At 37.3% G+C, this 23,422-nt stretch overlaps 1 protein-coding gene and 1 pseudogene across 1 annotated transcript in view; one reads left to right on the top strand and one right to left on the bottom strand.

Annotated features, from left to right (window-relative positions):
• The window catches only part of PRRG1 (proline rich and Gla domain 1), a 316,191-nt gene that overhangs the window by 90,838 nt on the left and 201,931 nt on the right, over positions 1-23,422 (top strand). The gene's annotated exons all lie outside the window — the stretch shown is intronic.
• Positions 2,521-4,085, bottom strand: LOC145713529 (protein FAM47E pseudogene; annotated as a pseudogene).

Raw genomic sequence — 23,422 nt, 5'->3', positions numbered from 1 at the left:
TCATATAACTCAATAGCAAAAAAAATCTGAATAAAAATGGGCAAATGATCTGAATAGACATTTATCCAGGAAGACATACAGATTGGCCAACAGATGCATGAAAAGATGCTCAACATCACTAATTATTAGGGAAATGCAAATCAAAGCCGTAATGAGATATCACCTCATACTTTTCAGAATGACTATTATCAAAAAGACAAGAAATAGCAAGTGTTGGCAAGGTTGTGGAGAAGAGGGAACCCTCATACACTTTTAATGGAAATGTAAATTGTTGTAGCCACTATGGAAAACAGTATGATAGTTCCACAAAAAAATAAATATAGAAGTACCATATGATACAGCAATTCCACTCCTGGGTATCAGGTATCTATCCGAAGGAAATGAAAATACTAATTTGAAAATGTGTATGCACCCCTATGTTTATTGCATTATTATTTATAATAGCCAAGATATGGAAATAACCTAAGTGTCCATCAATAGATGAGTGGGTAAAGAAGATATGGTATATATGTACAACAAAATACTGCTCAGCCGTAAAAAAGAATGTATCTTGCCATTTGCAACATGGGTAGAACTTGAGTGTATTATGCTAAGTGACATAAGTCAGACAGAAAAAGACAAATACCACATGATTTCACTTACATGTGGAATCTAAAAAACAAAATTCAGGGTCATAGATATGCAGAACAGATTGGAGATTGCCAGAGGTGATAGGGGTTGGGAGGATGTAAAATGGGTGAAGGACATTAAGGTACAAACTTCTAGGTATTAAATAAATAAGTCCTAGGAATGTAATGTACAGCATGGGGAGTATAGTCAATAATATTATATTATCTGTGTAAAGTAACAGATTATAACTAGACTTACTATCGTGACCATATTGCAATGTAGACAAATGTCAAGTCACTGTATTGTACATGTAAAACTAATATAATATTGTGTGTCAGTTAAACCTCAGTAAAAAAAATACACACATTTGTAATTTCTGGGATTCAGCAACAGGCAGGTCTTACTGTAATTCTCCTCTATAAGTAAAGGAGAGTAAACATTATAAAGAACACCTGTATGTTTGATGCTAATATATAAGCATGTGTGCATGTATTTGTACTCAAGAAAGTAATTTTCTTTTCTATATATAAAAAAGGGAGCTAATGCCAAGATTTGAATGGATAGTCTTTGTGACTTTGAATGGTCTTTGTGTGTCAAGAATGTTAATAAGAGTAGTCACAGAGAGGAAGACAGTAATTTAGACACTAAGAAACCTTAATGAAAAAGGAAGTAAGTGAAAGGAGAGTAGTTGATTGCATAAGGATATGAGTGGATGATACAACCTGAGGGCTTGTGTTCCCATCTTACAAAGATGAAATATACACATATACTTCCATATACAGATGGATTCTTTCATTATTAGAAACAAAAGTGTGCTTTAGATCCATGCTACAAATATTTCTAGATACAGATTTACTTGTCCCATCCAGTTTTACCTGTTGTTTTGGACCTATAAAGAAGTTGCTCGATGTCTTATTTTAAATGTATGAGTGAATTTTAAATTGCTATTCACAAGATGCAAAGATTAATTTCACTTGAATAGAGGGGCGCCTGGGTGGCTCAGTCGGTTAAACCTCCAACTCTTGATTTCAATTCAGGTCACGATCTCATGATTCTTGGGTTCGAGCCCCACATTGGCCTCTGCAAGTCATTGTAGAGCCTGCTTGGGATTCTCTCTCTCCTTCTCTCTCTGTCCCTCCCTGGCTTGCACACTCTCTCTCTCAAAATAAATACACATTCAAAAAATTTTTCACTTGAATAGATATGTGAGGATATTTGATTCTGCTGTGTAGTTTTGCACACACAGATCTGTGCACACTAGATTTGGCATGGACTTGAAGCTCCCTAGTATTCTGCATCCATGTCACATATGGAAACATTCTTTCATGGTGAATTTTTATGAACATGTTGAAAAATTTTAAATATATTCATTTGGAAGGTATGATAAAAAAACAGCATTACTAAAGTTTTACCTATAATTTTGATGAATGTTTTAAATTGTTTTTCTAAAATTTATTTATTTTTTGAGAGACAGAGAGAGCACAAGCAGGGAAGGGGCAGAGAGAGAGAGGGAGACACAGAATCTGAAGCAGGCCCCAGGCTCTGAGCTGTCAGCACAGAGCCCAATGTGGGGCTCAAACTCATGAACTGCAAGATCATGACCTGAGCTGAAGTTGGACACTTTAACTGACTGAGCCACCCAGGCACCCCTTTATGAATAGTTTTCAATCTAGTCTGGGGACTTGATGCAATCCTGACAAGTGAGATAACAACTTTAGTATAAATGAAGCTAACATTATTTTGGCTGTGAATTTTAAGTTTTGCTTAACAAAATAATTGTCGTAATTATTTCCTTACAGTTTTAATATAAATGAAACTATACAAGTCTCTTTTACTTGGCACATTTATTTTGAAATTCCTTTCATATTGTAGTTGACATAACTAGGTTATTTTGTTAAGTAATTCTTTTATAGTTTTACTTTTACAAATGATATAATGATCTAATATTCGCCATGCTATAAAAATCTAAGAAGAGTATATATGAATATTGATTTCATAGCTAAAAAAATATTGATGAACCCAAGCAGAAGGTCATTGAGGAAACTTTATAGACATTAGGTGTTAAATTGACAGATGTGGAATCAAAATTGCACATGCACAGTGGAATACTCATCATGAATTCTACTTGATGTTAGAATGAAAGAGAAATCACAAAGTAAGCAGTAAGTAGAAAAATGTCTAAACATCTTCATGTGGATCTTCTTCTATATTTGGGTGCATTTTCATTACTCGTTCTATAGGAGTCTTAACAGAATCATAGCTCCATCCCTTCCTGGTAAACAACTTCTCAAGGAAGCCTGGCATCCTGTAGCCCTTGAGTTGAATGAAATCTTTAAAGGCAATTGTTCCATAAAGATCTTCAATAATATCCTTTTCAGGAACCTTCTTTCCAAAACTACCATCTTGATCTTCAAGTAAGACCTTGGGGTCAATCAAAGGTTCATCATTTATTAGCTTTTTCCAAGTTGTGGGCTTCAGGTACCATGCTCCATACCTCATTTTCACCCAATTGGGTTTATAAGGATTCTCTGGTGGCTGGAGTTTCTTCTCCCGGTCTTTATCCTGTAAGGAGAATCTTATGCCCTCCATCTCATCTAGCCCCTTCCTGTTTAGATCCATAGGAACCTGGTTTACTTTCTTCAGGCAGACCACTTTACGGGTTAGTTTGCACTCATAGCCAAGGTCAAATAGTTTCATGACGAACTCTTCATCAATGCCCAAGTCTCCGAAAGTAGCAACCCGTTTGCAGAATTTACGAACTTCTCTTGGTACTTTTCTTTGAAGAGGAGGAATTTTGAGCAAATCATCTGTGCTTGATTTCTTTTCTTCAGGAGGCACTTTGTCTGGATGTGACCCAGGAGTCTTCTTGGGAAGTTCAACTTTGGCAGGACATTTCTCACAACGCTTTGTGGGAGACTTCCTTCTTTTCTCAGTGTTCTTACAAGAAGCCCAAGTGGCCTCCAGCTTCCTGTCAGGATCCAGCACTTCCAGCACCTTTAGTAAGAGGTCTGCAGGTAGATCTTTCTCCAAATCTGGGTCGAGAGCCAAGGGACGCTCAGTCAGTTGGGCCTCAATGTCCTCTAAGAATGCCTTCCGTGCTAGCTGGGCTGGTGAGAGAGTGGAGAACAGGTCTGCTTCCTTGGTCAGCTTTTTATGACTCTTTGTTGGGGCAGGTTGGGGAACTCTGTGAGTAATCACGGGGAGAAAGCCCTCCTTAGGGCTGCGAGTGATCAGACCTTTACAAGGTGGACACCCCCTTCTGAAGTCATCCAGCCCCTCTTTCACAAATATCCACCTCCGGCTGTCCAGGGAGGTGGGGAACTTCAGAAGCTTCTTCTTGTGATTTGCAAAACACTTGGAAGGTAATTTGTCTTTGTACCAGGGCTTGCAGTTCATGCCCAGGGGCATTGGTTCCAGTGGCCCTGGGGCTAACAGCCACTTCTTGTTCTCCATGGTACCTCTAGCCCCCGGGTGACCGCCAGCTTTAGTGGTTTGTTTTCCAGTTGCTAGGAGACTTGGTAGCCAGGCGCCCCCAGATTCTTCCCAGAGGGGGGTCCACGCAGTTGCCTCCTGGCAGCCGGCTTTCTCCTGGGATGGGTGCCGAAGCTTCATTCCTTTTTGTTGAAGGGTACTATTCCGTTATGTGGGCGTACTCCACACTTTAATAATCCATTCGCCTTTTAATGGGCCTGTGGGTTAATTCCAATTTGAGGGTATTAAAAATAAAGCTGCCACAAATATTTGTGTTCATATCTTTGTACATCATTTCATTTCTCCTGGGTAAACTTTAGCAGAGAGGAATAGCAGAAGCATATGACAGGTGTTTGTTTAACATTTTAGGAAACCACCTAACTTTCCCCAAGGGGATGTTTAATATTCCTTCCAATAGTGTATGAGAATTGCTCTTCGTCCACATAGTGCCCAATACTTGGTATGATTAGCCATGTTAATTTTGGCTATTCTGATAGGTGTATAGTGGTATCTCACTGTGCTTTTAATTTGCATTTCCCTAATGACTATCTGTTCATGTGCCTAGTTGCCATTTATCTCTCCTGTGGTGAAGTGTCTGTTCAAATTTTTTACACATTTTAAAATTGTATTGCTATATATCACTGAGTTATGAGTTCTTTGTGCATTCTGAATGTAAGTCCTTTATCAAATATATGATTTGTAAATTTTTCTCTCAATTTTTTCTCTCCACCTATGGCATACATTTTCATTGTCTTTACAGTGTTTTTCAAAGAGCAGAGTTTTGACATTTGATGAGGTCCAATGTATCAGTTTATTTTTTTATGGATTGTTCTTTTTGTATTGTATCCAAGAAAACTTTCCCTATGCAAAGGTCATAAAGGTGGTTTTCATTCTGCTAAGTTTTATAATCTTAGGTTTTACATTTAGATCTGTCCTCTACTTAAATTTAGTTTTTTTTTAGGTGATGCAAAATATGGATCAAAGTTTTTATTTTTTTATTTTTATTTTTTGCCTGTGGATATCCCATAGTTCCAGAATTTTTTTAAGAATCTTTTTTTTTTTTAAGTTTATTTATTTGGGGGGAGACAGAGAGAGAGAGTGCACACACATTTGCCTGAGCAGGTTAGGGACCTGCAGGTTAGAGAGAAAGAGACAAAATTCCAAACAAGCTCCATGCCATTAGTGCAGAGCCTGATGTGGGGCTCAAACCCACAAACTGTGAGACCATGACCTGAGCTGAGAGCAAGAGTTGGATGCTTAAGTGACTGAGCCACCAGAATTTTTTTTTTTTTTTGAAAGAGAAGCTTTTCTCCACTGAATTACGTTTGTAATTTGGTAGGTATAAGTTGTTCATATTGCTGTGAGTTCATTTCTGGACACTTTGCTGCTTCACTGCTTTCTCTGTATGCCAATTCCACACTGTGCTGATTACTTTGTATTTTATAAGTCTAAAAATAAGACTGTATTCGTCCTTCAAGTTCGTTCTTCTTCTGCGAAGTTGTTTTGACTATTCTAGGTCTTTTGAATTTCTATAGGAATTTTAGAATCAGTTTGTCAGTGTCTATAAAAAAACCTGTTGGGATTTTGATTAGGATTTGGTGGAATCAATAAATCAATTTTGATATCTAATATTGGGTTTCCTGACCCATGAAAAAAGTCCATCTCTCCATTTACATGTATTCTTTCATTTATCTTAGCAATATTTTGTACTTGTCAGTGCATAGTTCTTTCACATCTTTTTTCTCTAAGTTTTCCTTAATATTTTATGTTTTTTGATACTACTGTAACTAGTATTATAATTTTTAGTCACCATGTTCATTGTTACTATATACAAAAATAATTTATTTTTGTGTATTGATCTTGTATTATGCAACTTTTGTAAACTGACATCAATTCTAGTAGCTTTTTTTAAAGTTTATTTTTTGTTTTGAGAGAGAGAGAGAATATGCAGGAAGAGCAGAGAAAGAGGGAAAGAGAGATAATCCTAAGCAGGCTCTGCACTAACAGTGCAGAACTCATGAACCATGAGATCATGACCTGAGCCAAAACTAAGAGTCAGATGCATAACCCCACAGAGCCACTTGGGCACCCCGTCTAGTAGCTTTTTTCTTTCTCTTTTTTGTAAAGTCCATTGAATTTTCTACATTGAGAATCATGTCATCTCTTAATAAAGATAGTTTCACTTCTTCCTTTTCAGTCAGAAAAAACTTTTTCCTGGCCTTATTGCACTGGCTAGAACCTACTTGTGTTGATTATTCATTTTTGAGAGACTGAGAGAGAGAGAGAGAGACACAGATATGAGTGGGGGAGGGGCAGAGAGAGAGGGAGAACAGAATCTGAAACAGGCTCCAGGCTATGAGATGTCAGCACAGAGCCCAACCTGGGTCTTGAACTCACAAACCGTGAGATCATGACTTGATCCAAAGTTGGGCACTTTACCAACTGAGCCACCCAGGTGCCCCAATTTTTATATTATTTCTGATCTTAGGGGGAAAGCCATTAAATGTGATGCTAGCTTTAGGTTTTTTGTACGTATTGTTTTTCAGTTTAAGTTCCTTTTTATTCCTAGAGGTCTGAGGCCTAGTGACAAATGCTTTGTTTCAGATATGTGGATTGTGTCAAATGTTTTTTCTGCACCCATTGAGATGTTCATACAGCTTTTACTCTCTAAAGTAAAGTTTGCTAAAATAATAAATAACAGGGGCGTCTGGGTGGCTCAGTCGGTTGGGCGTCCGACTTCGGCTCAGGTCATGATCTCGCGGTCTGTGAGTTCAAGCCCCGCTTCGGGCTCTGTGCTGACAGCTCAGAGCCTGGAGACTGTTTCGGATTCTGTGTCTCCCTCTCTCTCTGACCTTCCCCCATTCATGCTCTGTCTCTCTCTGCCTCAAAAATGAATAAATGTTTAAAAAAATTAAAAAAAATAATAAATAACAGTGATTTCCGTGTGGCTTGAAATTTTCTTTGTGGGAAGATTTTTTTGGTTTTTTTTTTTTGTTTTTTTCTTAACTGCAAATTCAGCTTCTCTAATAGCTATAGGGATATTTAGGTTATCTGATTTTTCTTGAAGGAGTTTTAGTTTGTATATTTCAACTAATATGTTTGTTTTATTTATATTGTCAAAATTATTGTCATAAAGTATCCATACTATTTCCTTATTGTCTTTTTGTATCTGTGGAATCTATGGTAATGTCACCTCTTCCATTGTTGATTTTTGTAGTTTGTATCTTCTTTTTTCCTTTTCTTCCTAATCAGACCGGGTACAGAATAAGACAATTTATTGACCTTCTTAAATAAAGTTTTTAATTTCATTGACTTTTCCCATTATTTTTTGTTTTCTTTTTGATTGGTTTCTTCTCCCAACTTTGGTCTGTTGTTGTGTCACCCTTAATGGTCTGTTCATGGCAATCTACAATGCTTTTTCCAGCATGAACCTCAAAACTCTTCCAGCGTCTACTCATTACCCGATTCCAAAGCTACTTCCACACTTTCAGGTATTTGTTACAGCAGCAACTTCTTGGTACCAATTTCTTAGTCCTTTCAGGTTGCTGTAACAGAACATCCTGCACTGGGTGGCTTATTCACAACAGAAATCTATTTCTCACAGTTCTCGAAGCTGGGAAGTCCAAGTTCAGGATACAGGCAGATTAAGTATCTGGTAAGAATCAACTTCCTGGTTCATAGACACCCATCTTTTCCTGTGTCCTCACATGGCATAAAGGCTTAAGAATCTCTCTAAGGCCTCTTTTATAAGGACATTAATCCCATTTATGAGTGCTCCACCCTCAAGACTTAATCACCTCCCAAAGGTCTTATGCCCAAATACCATTATATTGGAGATTAAGTTTCCACGTATAAGTTTGGGTGAGACATAGTTAGCCTGCAGCATGTGGACATTCATTAAATTGTATATATTTTATAACCTCCACACTACTTTTTGAATTACTTTGGCTTAAAGACTATATCACTCTTAAATAGATTTTAACATAAAAATATTTACCAGGGCTCCTGGGTGGCTCAGTTGGTTAAGTGTCTGACTCTTGGTTTTGGCTCAGGTCATGGTCTCATAGTTAGGGAGATCAAGCCCTACATCATACTCTGCACTAGAGGCATGGAGCCCACTTGGGATTCTCTCTCTCCCCCCCCCCCCTCCCTGTCCCTCCCTCATTCTCACTTGCTCTCTGTCTCTTTATCTCTCAAAATAAATAAACATTTTAAAAGTATTTACCCATGTAATGGTCAGCTTCATTGTTCTTTACTCCTTGCTTTAGATCAATATATCTATTGTATCATTTTCCTTCAGGGAAAACAAAAATATAGTGTACCATATGTCTGCTGGTGAAGAAATTGTTCTTTTCTTATGTGCTTGAATTTTTTCTTATTTTGCCTTGTTTTTTTTAAGATTTTTTTAATGTTTATTTATTTATTTGGGGGGAGGGGCAAATAAATGTTTATTTATTTGGGGGGAGGGGTTCAGCATGGAGCCCAACATAGGGCTCCCATCTCACAACCATGAGATCACCTGAGCCAAGAGTATCAAGAGTTGGATACTTACTCAACTGACCCACCCAGGTGCCCCATTTCAGAGATATTTTTAAAGATGTATTTTCTGTGTATAGAATTCTGGGATGATAGGTTTTTTCTTTCAGTACTTAAAAAAAAGACAGCTCCATTGTTTTCTCATTTGCATTGTTTTGGACAACAGGTATAAAGTCACTCTGATTTTGGTTTGTACATAATGTGTCTTTTTCCCGCCTCTGGCTACTTTCAAGATGTTTTCTTTATCATTGTTTTTGAGCAAATTGATTATTATGTGCCATGGTATCATTTTTTTTGTATTTCTTGTGGTTGTGACTTGTTGAACATCCTGAATTTGTGTGTTTATAGTTTCCATCAAATTTGCAGGGAAATTGCCCTAATTTCTCCAGATGTGTTTTCTGCCTTACTTTTTTCTTGTCTTCTTTGTAGATTCCAATATTCCACATATTATATTACTTGAAGTTTCATACAACTCACTGATGCTATGCTCATTTAAATGTTGTGTTTTTTTTTTCCTTTGTGATGCATTTCAGGGCATTTCTCTTGCTAGGTCTTAATGTACAGTAATCTTTTTTTCTGTAATATCTGATCTGTCTTGAATGCCTTACAATATAGCTTTCATCTTACACTTTGAAATTCTTATCTCTAGAAGTTTGGTTTAGTTTGTTTTTTCATGTCTCTGCTTAATTTTTTGAAAATTAGAAATATAGACATTAAAACTGTTTTAAGGTCTTTTCCTGATAATTTTAACATCTGTATCAATTCTGAGTTGGTTTTGATTGACTGGTTCATCTCTTAATTATAGAAGCATGTTACTGCCTCTTCCACTCTAGTAATTGCTGGATGCCAAAAATAATAAAATTTACCCAGGTGAGTGCTGGATTGTTCTGTAATTATGTAAATATTTTTGAAACTTGTTTCTATAAGCTGTTAAATTGCTTGGAAATGGTCTGATCATTTTGGGTTCTTTTTCAGATTTAATAGGCAGAAACAGAGCAGTGCTCAATCTATGGCACATTATTCCCTACTCTTCCATGTACACAACTAGTGCCTGTGAATATTGAGGCTTTCCAGTCTCGCTGGCAGGAACAGTCACTATCCTAGGCCTGGTATACATGCCAGGCATTGTTACTTATAATCTTTTTAGGTAATTCATTTCCTGGCATTAGGTAACTTCCTCATGAGCATGAGCAGATCAATAATCAGTTGAACAATTAGGATGGGGGTGGGGTTGGGGTCTGAAAGTTTCTGAAGTTTTCTCTCTGCGTAAAATTCTACTTTCTGGTCTTAAAAAGTCTACCCATTTTGTTCTCCGATGTCTCTTAGCTTAATCTCTTAAATTTAGAGTGAATGTTGGCCTCTGCCTAGACTCCTCCTCCTTGAACCATGGCCTAGAAATCTATTAAGTAATCTGAGGTAACCATAAGGCTCATCTCATTTGTTTTCCACCTCTCAGGGACGGATCTCTACTGCCTAATGTCCAGTGTCTTACAAACTATTGTCTTATATTTCCGCACCCCTCCCCTTTTTTTTTGGTTGTTTCAACAGGTAAATCTAGACCCTTTTTCTCTATCTTGGCCAGAGGAAATTTTATCTTTCTTTCTTTTTGCTTTGTCTCCATGAATTTGGGAAGCTGCCCTCTCAAAAGTTACCAAAGAATTCTTAACCATCAAATACCTTATCATATTCTTACCACTGATCTTAATCATTAAAAATTGTGGATCATGGGGCACCTGGGTGGCTCAGTTAGTTAAGCATCTGACTCTTGATTTCGGCTCAGGTCATGATTTCATGGTTCAGGAGATTGAGCCCCATGTCAGGCTCTGCACTGACAGTGTGGAGCTTACTTGGAATTCTCTCTCTCTCTTTCTCTCTCATTATAAATAAATAAACATTAAAATTTTTTAAATATTTTGGATCATACCGACATTATTGAAATTTATATTCTTCCAGGGGCGCCTGGGTGGCTTGGTTGGTTAAGCGTCCGACTTCGGCTCAGGTCATGATCTCACGGTCCACGAGTTCGAGCCCTGCGTCGGGCTCTGTGCTGACAGCTCAGAGCCTGGAGCCTGTTTCAGATTCTGTGTCTCCCTCTCTCTCTGCCCCTCCCCTGTTCATGCTCTGTCTCTCTCTGTCTCAAAAATAAATAAATGTTAAAAAAAATTAAAAAAAAAAAGAAATTCATATTCTTCCTGAAATTTTATACCATTCAGTTTTTCTCCTAATGCTTATGATATATATCCATTTTGAAATACACAACATGAATACCAAACTCCTCACCATACCACATTGCTATTTATAATTCTGATCTAACATAGCTTTTCTTTTGTCATCACCAAAATTCTCCAATACAAAAATCACAGATTAGATATCATTCCTCAGTTATGGCCTGATAATATGTCTTTGTTTAAATCCATTTGGTTATTTATTCCTCTATTTACCACACATTTGTTAAGTTCTGTGCTGGATCCTCAAACTGCTGCAATTAAAAGTATAATTACTCTGTTTTCCCAATAATGAAATTCCCCTTATTTCTTTGCCAATGAAATCAGCTTTTTCATATCAATTACTTCAAAAGTTGTGTCCACATTTTATCTTTGAGGTAAATCTTTTCTGAATAAGTATTGACTGGTATAGGCGAAGATTACACATCAATGAAATGGAATTAAATGCAGCAGTACAACTAGGGTAAACTAAGGTTGGTATCAGAAGCTGAAGTGTGAAACTAGGAAATAAAAATGTAAGCAAGAAAATAGGAACATGGTCTAAGTCTAGAGATAATTGCTTGTTTTGTTTTGTTTGTTTGCTGCAGTGTGAATCACTGGCAGACAATCTCCACTTAAATGCAGGGGCAAAGTGACATTTTCAGATGAGAAAATAAAGATGATTAGTAAGTTCACTTAAGTTTATGGCCAGAAATGGGACAAATTCTGATACTCAAATACCTTTAAAAGTTCTGTATCTTCCCACTTTGTCATATGACATTCAGATGACACTTGAGCAACTCCAGCCATCCCAGCCCTAAGCAACCACTGATCTACATTCTGTCTCTTTAGATCTGCTGATTGTGGACATTTGATATGAATGGAATCATAGAATATGTGGTCCTTTTTTATTAGCTTCTTTCATTTAGCATACTGTTTTCATGTGTCATCCATATTATAGCATATGCTGGGTACTTTGTTTCTTTTTATTGCAAATAATTTGTGTGGATATACTATATTCATTAATCAATTGAACATTTGGGTTGTGTCCACTTTTTTATTATGAATAATGTTGCTATAAACATTTATGTACAGGTTTTTATTTTTCTATTCAGTCTTTTGAAATTCATTACTCGTATTTCCCCAGCTTCATTGAAATATAATTGACAATTTAAAATTTTATATATTTAAGGTGTATGACTTAGTGAATTGATACACATTTATATTGTAAAACAGTCAGCACAGTCAAGCTAATTAACATATCCAGCACCTCACACAGTTATCATCTTCTTTTCTTGTGTGTGTTGAGAACGCTTAAGATCTACCCTCTTAGCAAATTTCGAATATACAATATGATATTGTTAAAAAAATTTTTTACATTTATTCATTTTTGAGAGACACAGAGAGGCAGAGCACGAGTGGGGGAGGGGCAGAGAGAGAGGGAGACACAGAATCTGAATTAGGCTCTAGGATCCAAGCTGTCAGCACAGAGTCCAACACGGGGCTCAAACTCACGAACCAGGAGATCATGAGCTGAGCCGAAGCTGGATGCTTAACCAACTGAGCCACCTGGGCACCCCAAATTTCAAATATACAATATGATATTGTTAACTATATTCACAGTGTTGTACATTAGATCTCCTGAACTTATCTTAAATAACTGAAACTTTGTACTCCAACAAACTTCCCACTTCCTCCTCCCCCCAGCCTCTGACAATCAACACTACAGTACTCTCTGCTTCTAGGAGTTTATTTTAGATTCTCTATGAAAGTGAAATCATGCAGTACTTGTTTTTCTGCATCTGGCTTATTTCACTTAGTATAACATTCTCCAGGTTCATCCACGTTGTTGCAAAAAGCAGGATTTTCTTCTTTTTAAAGGCTAAATAATATTTCTGAGTGTGTGTGTGTCTCACGTTACCTTGATTCATCTGTGGGTGAACATGTAATTTGTTTCCATATCTTTTTTTTTAAGTTTATTTATTATTTTTGAGAGAGAGAGAAAGATAGCACGTGAGCAGGGAGGGGCAGAAAGAGAGAGAGAAACTCAAACAGGCTCCATACTGTCAGCTCAGAGCCTGACACGGGGCTCGGACTCACAAGCTGCAAGATCATGACCTGAGCCAAAACTAAGAGTCAGAAACTTAACCAACTGAGCCACCCAGGCACCTCTGTTTCCATATCTCGGCTATTGTGAATAATGCAGCAACAAACATGGGAGTGAATGTATCTCAATATACCCATGATTTCATTTCCCTTGGATTTATATTGTAGAGTGAGATTGCTGGATCATAATGTGGTTCTATTTGTAATATTTTGAGGAACATCCATACTGTTTTCCATAGTGGCTGTACCAATTTACATTCCCACTAACAGTGCACAAGTGTTCCGTTTTCTCCACATCCTCACCCACACTTGTTATCTTTTATCTTTCTGATGAAAGCCATTTTCAAGTGTGAGGTGGTATCTCATTGTGGTTTTGATTTGCATGTCCCTGATAATTAGTGAAGTTGAGCACTCTTTTATACCTGTTGGCCATTCGTATGTCTTCTTTGCAGAAATTCAGGTCTTTTGTCCACTTTTTAATCAAAGTGTTTTGTTTTGTTTTGCTATTGGTTTGTTTGAATTACTTATATATTTTGGATATTAATCCTTCTCAGATATATGGTTTGAAAATATTTTCAACCTCTCTGCAGGTTGCCTTTTCACTATGTTGATTGTTTCTTTTGTTTTGCAGAAGCTTTTTGTTCCATGCAACCTCACGTGTCTACTTTTGCTTTTGTTGCCTGTGCTTTTGCTGACATATCCAAAAAATAATTGCGCAGCCTAATGTCAAGAACCTTTTCTGTATGCTTTCTTCTATTAGTTTTATAGTATCAGGTCCTATGTTTAGGACTTAATCCATTTTGGGTAGATTTTTTTAATATGGTATGAGATAATTTCATTCTTTTGCATGTCTATATCCTATTTTCTCAGCACCATTTATTGAAGAGCCTCTCTTTTCCCCATCGTGTGTTCTTGGCACCCTTGTCAAAGATCAGTTGATCCTAGATGTATGGATTTATTTCTAGGTTCTCTATTCTAGAGTTTCTTTGGTCTATATGTCTATTTTTATGCTAGTACCATACATTTTGATTGCTACAGCTTTGCAGTATATTTTGAAATCCGGAATTGTGATGGCTCCAGCTTTGTTCTTCTTTCTCAGGTTTGCTTTGGCTATTTGGGTTCTTAAATTCATTAACCCTTGTTTTGTGACCTAATATGTAGCCTCTCCAGGAGAACGTTTTGTGTGGACTTGAGAAGAATGAATGTTCTTCTACTCTTGGGTGGTAACTACTATATATACCTGTTATGTCTGTTTAGTCTATAATGATCTCAAATCAGTTCATGATTGCTTTTCTGTTCTATTGTAAGTGAGGCACTAATGTCCCCTACTATTATTATACTGCTATCAATTTCTGCTTTTAGATCTGTCAATATTTGCTTTATATATTTAGCTGCTCTGAAATTGGGTGCCTATATATTTATAATTATTGTCCTATTGAATTGCCACTTTAATTATTATACAATGACCTTATTTGTCTCTAGAGAGTTTTAAACTTAAAGTCTATTTTGTCTGATAAGTATACTCAACCTTGCCAGGCTGGATAAGGTGAGCAGGACAGGCCCACCACTAATAACAGCATCCCTTTGGGGGCCTTTTAAAGTTATGGTGCTACTGCTCCAGGGTCAAGGACAGGAGACTGGTGCTCTCCATACTCCCACCACACTCCCCCTGGCATCAGCATGACATAAAAAAAAAGCCAGTGCAAAGGATTGACTGTTTTTTTCTCCTCTAACTACATAAACATATGTCTAATAAATATATATCCATTTCCAACAACTCTTGTGAGAGCAATAAGTTGCCATGACCAAAACATATTACATGAGTTTCATGCTAATGAGGTTTGAGAAGCTGATAAGTTTTTCTGTTTTTTCATTTTTGTTAGTTTAGTTATATATTGACCAGCACTTATCAGTCCATGCAGTGCATGTATGTCATAGAATCTAATGGTAGGAAGAACATGTAATGCAAAAAAAAAAAAATGGAAGGGGGAACAGGGGCCATCAGAGGATATATAAGTATGTATTTATCACAGTAATTTGAGGTATTCACTTGTATCTTCTTATGGTTGTCATTAGATCAGCCCAGAATTCAGTTCAAGATTTGGTACCTGGGCATTGTCCTATACAGTTCTTGCTTATGTGGATATCAGAGCTTCTAGCACTCTGAAGCAAGTTGGAGATCCACAAGAGTTCTGAGATCAGCTTGTATATACCGATAGGAAATGACCTTTGTCCCCCCTTTCTAAGCATACACATTTTTTAAATAATAGACAATCTAGAGCTGTTTCCTTTACCTTTTTGTACCTTTTCTCATGTGTAAAATGAAGTGGTTGAAGCAGATTATCTGGCTTCATAGACCAAAATAATTTAAGTCAGGGAGATTTTTTTCATAAATATTTGACTAATCTCTGTGTAGGGAGAATTTTAAAGCACCATCTCAATGATCTTTAAGGAGAAACAAAGAGCTTTATCCTTCCATTAAGAACAGAGAATGAAGTCCTTATATCTTAGAAGTAAGCAGACATTTTAGGAGCTTGGATCAATGCTTTAGAAAATAATTTAGTCCTCTGTATTAAAGAATTCTTAGTTTCCAAGAAAAGTTGCAGCTGCCTTCCACAATATAAGCCTTTTGATCCATTATCTCTCAAAACTAGTGCTCTAAGGAATCAGTTGTTTGGTCTCCTTTTAAACAGTCACATTAATGTTTTTTTTCATTATTATTTTAAGTTTATTCATTTTGAGAGACACAGAGAGACCGAGCAGAGGAGAGGCAAAGAGAGAGAGAGATGGAGAGAGAGAATCCCAAGCAGGCTCCGCCCTGTCAGTGTGGAGCCCGATGTGGGGCTCGAACTCACAAAATGTGAGACCATGATCTGAGCCAAAACCAGGAGTTGGACGCTTAGCTAACTGAGCCACCCAGGTGCCCCTAATGTTTCTTTTCAATTTTTTTTGTTTGTTTTTCTATCCAAACAGTAATTGAATGAGGTAATCATTTATCTGCAGTTCAGTTATTACAACTGCCTCCATGAGTTTTAAAAGTTCAAATGGATTACTGAAACAGTACTTTCTATTTGGGAGAAGGTTACAGTACCTGTCCCCTCCCACTAAGAACATATTTACTGTACTATCTTAAAGACTAACTGCAATTTTTTGTGTTTTTTCTCCCCTAGTAAATACCAAGAATAGCATGGGGTTGGTGAATAGCTTGACAGACTTGACAGTAAAAAGCATTATAAAGCTCTTAATATATGTTTTAATATTTATCAACTATTTGTCTGTAGATATATCTCATTGTCCATCTGATTCTTTTATTTACCCATGTGAATAGACCAATCAAGTTCATTAGAAAATATGAGCAAGAAACACTTTGAATTGTCACCAATATGACAATAGATTACATTTTAACAGTTTAAATTGTCTTTAAAAGCAAGAAAAAAAGATCTGTTTAATTATCAAAAGCTAATCAGTGTTTCTATTTTTAAATCCACTCCGGGGTTTCTGATCTGCAAAGCAAAATAAATAAGGGTGGGGGTGGGGGTAGGGATACAATATCTTTGATTTTGTTTTCCAGAGATGGTGACCATTTGTTAATCCAGGGGTACTACCAAAGTTTGAGCCAGGAATCCACCCCCCACCCCACCCCCAACCCCTGTCCAGCCTGGTAGTCCTCCCCAGATGTTGATTTCCTTAGGGAGTAAGGAAAGAGGGGAGCTAGAAAGAATCCTAATATGTCTGGAAGAAGAAAACAAGTGAGCCTTCTTTTTGGTTTTGTCATTGATATGCAGAGTGCATGCATTAACATGCATAGAAAAGTGCCAGGAATCTTCATTTAGAGTCATTCTCTAATTCTTTTCTAAAGCAATCTGTTTAACTATATTCACAGATGCACTTTTTTATCTCAAAGAAGAAAACAAATGCACTAGTGTAAATGAGAGCTCATACTTTAGGTATGAAAAGAATCAATGTTGACGGTGGTATTTGATCCGTTGCATGTGTTTCAGAATCTTTGATTATGTATCTTTTCTTAAAATATTTTGTTATTGAAGTATAGTTGACATGGTGTTACATTAATTTCAGGAGTACAACATATTTATTGTGAGTCCATATGTTATGCTATACTCACCACAGGTGTAGCTGCCACCTGTCCCCATACAATGCTATTATAATGCTGTTGATTATGTTCCTTATGCTGTACTTTTCATCCCTGTGACTTATCCATTCCATAACTGGAAACCTGTATCTCCCCCTCCCCTTCACCCTTTTTGCCCATCCCCTACCTACCTTCCCTCTGGCAACTACGTTTGTTCTTTGTATTTATGCATCTGTTTCTGTTTTTGTTTGTTTCTTTGTTTGCTTTAGATTCCACATATAAGTGAATTCATATGGTATGTATCTTTCTCTGTGTGTCTTATTTTCTTAGCCTTAATACTCTCAGGTCGGTCCATCTATGTTGTCATAAATGGCAAGATGTCATTCTTTTTTTTTTTTTTTTGATGTTTTTATTTTATTTTTGGGAGGGGGATAGGGGAAGAGAGAGAAGTGGACAGAATATCTGGATCGGTCTCCACGCTGACAGCAGCAAGCCCAATGCGGGGCTCCAGCTCACAAACTATGAGATCATGACCTGAGCCGAAGTCGGCTGCTTAACTGACTAAGCCACCCAGGTGCCCCAAGATCTCATTATTTTTAATGGCTAAGTAATATTCAATTGTGTGTGTGTGTGTGTGTGTGTGTGTACCCCACATCTTTATCCACTTATCTTATCGATGGACATTTGAGTTGTTTCTATATCTTGGCTTTTGTAAATAATGCTACAGTAAACATAGGGATGCATGTATTTGCTTAAACTAGTGTTTTTGTGTTCTTTAGGTAACTATCCAGTAGTAGATTTATTGGATCATATGGTATTTCTATTTTTAATTTTTTGAGAAACCGCCATACTGTTTTCCACAGTGGTTGTATCAATTTACATTCCCACCAACAGTGCACAAGGGTTCCTTTTTCTCCACATCACCAACACCTGTTATTTCTTGTCCTTTTCATATTAGCCATTCTGACCATGTAAAGTGGTATCTTTTTGTGGTTTTGATCTGTACATCCCTGATGATGAGTGATGTTGAGCATCTCTTCATGTGTCTGTTGGCTATCTGTATGTATTCTTTGGAAAATGTCTATGCAGTTCCTCTGCCTATTTTTTAATTGGAGTATTTGCTTTTTTAGTGCTGAGTTGTAAAAGTGTTTTTTATATTTTGGATATTAACTCCTTATCAGATTTTTCATTTGCAAATATCTTCTCCCAGTCAGTAGGTTGCCTTTTTGTTTTGTTGATGGTTTCTTTCACTGTGCAAAAGTTTTTTTTTTTGCTGTAGTCTCAATAGTTTATTTTTGCTTTTGTTTACCTTGCCTGAGAGACATCTAGAAAAATATGGCTATGGTTCATGTCTAAGAAATTGCTGCCTATGTTCTCTTATAGGAGTTTTATCATTTCAGGTCTCACATTTAGGTCTTCAATCCATTTTGACTTTATTTTTGTGTTTGGTATAAGAAAGTAGTCCAGTTTCATTCTTTTGCATTTAGCTATCCAGTTTTCCCAGCACCATTTATTGAAGACTCTTTTCCCCATTGTATATGCTTGCCTCCTTTGCCATATATTAATTGACCATATAAGTGTGGGTTTATTTCTGGGCTATTTTGTTCTGTTAATCTATGTGTCTATATTTGTGCCAGTACCATACCATTTTGATTATTATAGCCAAGTAGTATATCTTGAAATCTGGAATTGTGGAAAATCTGGAATTGAAATCTGGGTGGCTCAGTTGGTTAAGCGTCCAACTCTTGATTTTGGCTCAGGTCATGATCTCATGTTTCATGAGTTTGAGCCCCGTGTTGGGCTCTGCACTGACAGTGTGGAGCCTTGCTTGGGATTCTCTATATCCCTCTCTCTCTGCCTCTCTGTCTCTCTGTCTCTCTCTCTCAAAAATAAATAAACATTAAAAAAACAAATCTGGAATTATACCTCTAGCTTTGTTCTTCTTTCTTAAGATTCTTTTGCTATTTAGAATCATTTGTTCTAGTTTTGTGAAAAATACTATTGTTATTTTGATAAGGATCACATTGAATCTGTAGATTGCTTTGGTTTGTATGGACATTTTAACAATATTAATTCATACTCTTTTATTTCTGACAATAGAGTTTAAATAACAGGACAGGTCATTTCATTCCATGATTATGTAATTTTTACATGAGTTTGGACATCTATACAAGGATCTCAAGGCATTTTAAAAAATAGGTACATTGGCTCAGTCATATTTGGGGAACGAATTAGTGACAATTCCAGTTGTCAACCATCATGTGCAAAAGATGTTCATGTAAAAATAGCAGAAAATGTAGAAGTTAAAAGGCTAAAGAAAATTCACATCAACCGCAAAGAGGACACAGATGTAAAAATGTGGAGTATTGTGTGGTGTCAGAATAATGCAAATCATTGAACTTTCACTTTCGTATTACATTTATTATATCCCATGTCTTTTGGTTAAGGAAACCTTTGCACATGATTACTTCTCACTCAGTGTGCCTTCTTCAGACATTTACCACCAGGCAAATCTTTATAAGAGCAATTGCACACATTTGTTACACTTAAGTACTTTCATCTCTTCCGTCTAGCCCAAGGCCCTTAATCTAAGTAATACAGTGTATTCGAGACCAGTACCCTCAAGGAATATGTCCAGATAAAGAAGCAAACTGCTGCTAATCCACTGCTTTCTGCTTCCACTGCCCTCCTTCTAGCTCTTAAAGCCCCTGACCTGTGGCTATGCTCCTTATCTGGTCGGCTTTCCTTTAGGCTCTCTCTTACCCCTCCAATAAATCCTCCATACTGACTTGAGTAGTACATCTTTCCAGAATCAAGACCCATCATGGCATTTTTCCTTCACTGGATTTCTGCATCTAGAAATAAAATCTAGCTTCTCAGCTGGGCATTCAGAATCTTCCACATGTTCTCTTGACCTGCATTTTCAACTTCATCTTCTTCATTTCTTGTGTTCTGGCCATGGTGTTGCAGCATCTGTTTCTGAGTATGTCCCGCCATCCTCTTTCCGAGTCAAGCTCAAGTTTGCTTCTCAGCCTAGCTGCTAATCCTCATCCCTCCACTGCCATATCTGATGAAGCTGATGATGATGGAGTCCTACCCATCCTTCATGACTTTGCTCAAAATGACTTGCCCCACAGAAGCCTCCTAGATCCCTGAAGTTGAAAATAATCTTTTACCTATATTTTCAGAATAATTTGTATCTTTCTTGGTGAACCCCTTAAGAGCTGACCTTTTTATCAGTTATTACTAGCACCTCCCTCTCACTAGATCAGGAGTGCCTTTGGGGCATGGACTGTGCCTTAATTATCATTGTGTCCCCTATAGCACTTAGTACAGTATGAATGTTTGGCAGGTATTTAGGAAACATTTGGTGAAGACATAAGGGAAGATTGCAGCAAGAATATTACACAAGTGACATCCAGAAGGTAATAGCGAACATTTTGATGGTTTTTAAGATGACTTTATCTCTGGCCTTATTTGTGAGACTGTTTGGCATTGAAGACCACAGTACATAAAACGTTTATATCCACTTTATTGAAGACAGTCATTATATGTATTTATGCTAAATATTTAATGGTAGGGTCAAATTGGGGTGGAGCCAACATTGGTATTGTATATAGAATTTGACATTACCCAGATGTAAAAATAATTTGTTATATATGCTTATTGAAAGTCAGTTCTCCATGGGGTACCTCGGTGGCTCAGTGGGTTAAGTGTCTGACTTCAGCTCAGGCCACGATCTGTCAGTTCATGAGTTTGAACCCCACATCAGGCTGTCTGCTGTCAGCACGGAGTCCACGTCAGATCCTCTGCCTCCCTCTCTCTCTGCACCTCCCCTGCTTGTGCTCTCCCTCTCTCTCAAAAATAAACAAACATGAAGAAAAAAATTTAAGTTAAAAAAAAGTCATTTCTACTATTCTGTAACATATTTTTAGCTCATTGGTCAAGAGTTCCATCTAATTTGCTTTTATTTTTATTTTTTTAATGTTTATTTATTTATTTTGAGAGAGAGAGAATGCATGTGACTGGGGTAGCAGGAAAGGCAGAAAGAGGGATAGAGAAAATCTCAATCTTTCCAAAATCTCTGCAAGGAAGAACTTGTCTCCTTTCTGTAAATGAGAATCTTAAGCTCAGACAGCTTAAAATGTCTGGTCTGAGCTCTAACAGTCAGCAAGTGGTAGAACCAGGTTCAATCCAGACTTTCTGGCCCAAAATAGCTAATCCCACCTTGGACAAGAGAATGTAGGTGAGTCATTCTATAGAAATATCATTTGTAGTCCATCCCTAGACCCAATCAAAATTTTCACCTGTTCCCGAAATATATCTAGCCTTGAAGAAGTGTTGCAATGACTAGATTTCCCTGTATAAACCAACTTATCTCTTTGTGTTTTAGCAATGCCTAAATTACCCTGAAAAATATCTATGACCATTTTCTAAGATTAGTATGGTTTGTTCTCTGAAAGAAAAATGACACCAGAACTTGTTGGAACTCAAAAATGAGTGACATGCGGTCAATGCAAATCTTGCAAATTAACTTGACCTTCAAGAAAAGTTCAGGAGGAACTTACTTTATTCTTCCTGCCTCCCCCCCTTTTCTTTAAAAAAAATTTTTTTTCTCCTCCCTCTAAATACCAAAGAAGTGTTTCTCAGGAGTTCCACCTTTGAAAACAGCCTGCCTGGGTCCTTTTGCTCTGTCTTCTCCAGTATGCAGAGCCATCTATGTTTTTGTCTTCATGATCCCTTTTTTTAAGTTTATTTATTTAAGTAATCTCTACCGCCAGCGTGGGGTTTGAACTCACCACCCCAAGATCAAGGGTTGCATGCTCTTCTGACTGAGCCAGCCAACCACCCCTTCATGATCCTTGAAGTCATTGTTTCTTAAGGAGTTTTTAATTTGCTCTCTTTTTGTCTTCCTGAAGAGACCGAGTGAGTCATTGGATGCCCTCTGTCTGTTTCTGCCAACCAAGCTGTATTTCCCAAGTCTAAATTTGTATATGTGGTTTGACAGAGCATGCTCTTTAAGACAGGGGAAAGGATATTTATTTAAATTGAGATTGTCCCAAATCCTTTGGATGTATGGACACCATATCTCTCTATATTTTGTGTTCCTTTATTCTGTAGCTGGGACTTACCTTCAAATGAGAAGAGATGGGCAGCCTCATTCCTAACTAGATATGTTATTTAATTCTGTTATTTATTCTTATTCATAACACCTCTTCACAAATCCCCTTGGGAAATATAGACTGGCTTATTTAGAAGTGTCTCAGATGTGTGTTATCATTTTAGAATTCTCTTTTTCCCAATTGTTGCGCACGGCATTCAACAAATATTTGTTGAATGAGTTAATAAATGAGTTGAAATTAAGCTGAGTTTAACTGTGGCACACATGTAATCTTTGTGACACACTCCAAAGCCCAGAGAATGGCCAACAGTCTAACATTCTTCTGTTGACCATTCTCTGATTCTTGGTATGTGCCACAAAGATGAAGTAAATGCTAAACCTGACTCTGAATTTTCCTGATAGTGCCTCTGTTTCAGTTCTGCATATCTTTTTCTCATTACCACAGATGATTCAGCCTCACTCCCATTTGGTAGAGACCACTTGGATGTTGAGAATTTCCTACTACATATCTTTATCAATGCAAACTTATACAAAGACTCAAGGTGCTTTTGTTTTAAACTTAAATCTGTAATGTCCAAATGCTGACATTATTTTTTTGTCTGTGAATGAACTCAGACTTGCTCTGAAATTTTAGGTGTGAACCTAGTAATGAAAAGGTAGCCTTTATGAGAGACAGAAACTCATTGTCATCCTGCTATCTGCGTAGCAAATTGATTAGATTGTTCCCAAGTCTAAAAGGAGGGTAAATACTAACCTGATTCACTGTGAAGTCTGAAGTTAATTAAAGTTGTCAGGAGATGTTATATGATAGCAGGGAACCCTGTGGATTCCTAGTACCTACTCTGTACTTTTCATATGTCTTTTTGTTGGGCAGCCAGACACTGTGCAGTCTAAATTTGAGTTTTCCTTGCTTCTTTTCATTCCTCCAGTGATTATGCCAGATTAATAATGTCACAGTCGTGGAAATTCTAGATTGGTTACTTACACTGCAGAGTTGAACTGGCTGGAAATCATGATCCTGTTGCTTTACCTTGTACATGAGGGATGACTTTGGGCCCGGGGCTGGCTGTTTTCTGCATAGTCTCCGCAGTCTGTACTCCATGCTACTTCAATAGGACTTTGTTGTGAGTCTCCAGTGATGGTAAGAGTCCCCAGTGATGGTAAGCACACAGCCAAGACGCCAGGACACTGAGGGGGATCAGGAGTGGCCTTCCCAGCAGAAGGAGGAGCAGAGAGTGTCAGGGTGAGGAAGAGCAGGGAATGTTGGGGAAACTTACTTTTGTG

This window comes from Panthera onca, chromosome X, assembly GCF_046562875.1.
Source record: "Panthera onca isolate mPanOnc1 chromosome X, mPanOnc1 haplotype 2, whole genome shotgun sequence".
Taxonomy (NCBI): Eukaryota; Metazoa; Chordata; class Mammalia; order Carnivora; family Felidae; genus Panthera; species Panthera onca.
This window is presented reverse-complemented; position numbering and strand designations above follow the sequence as displayed.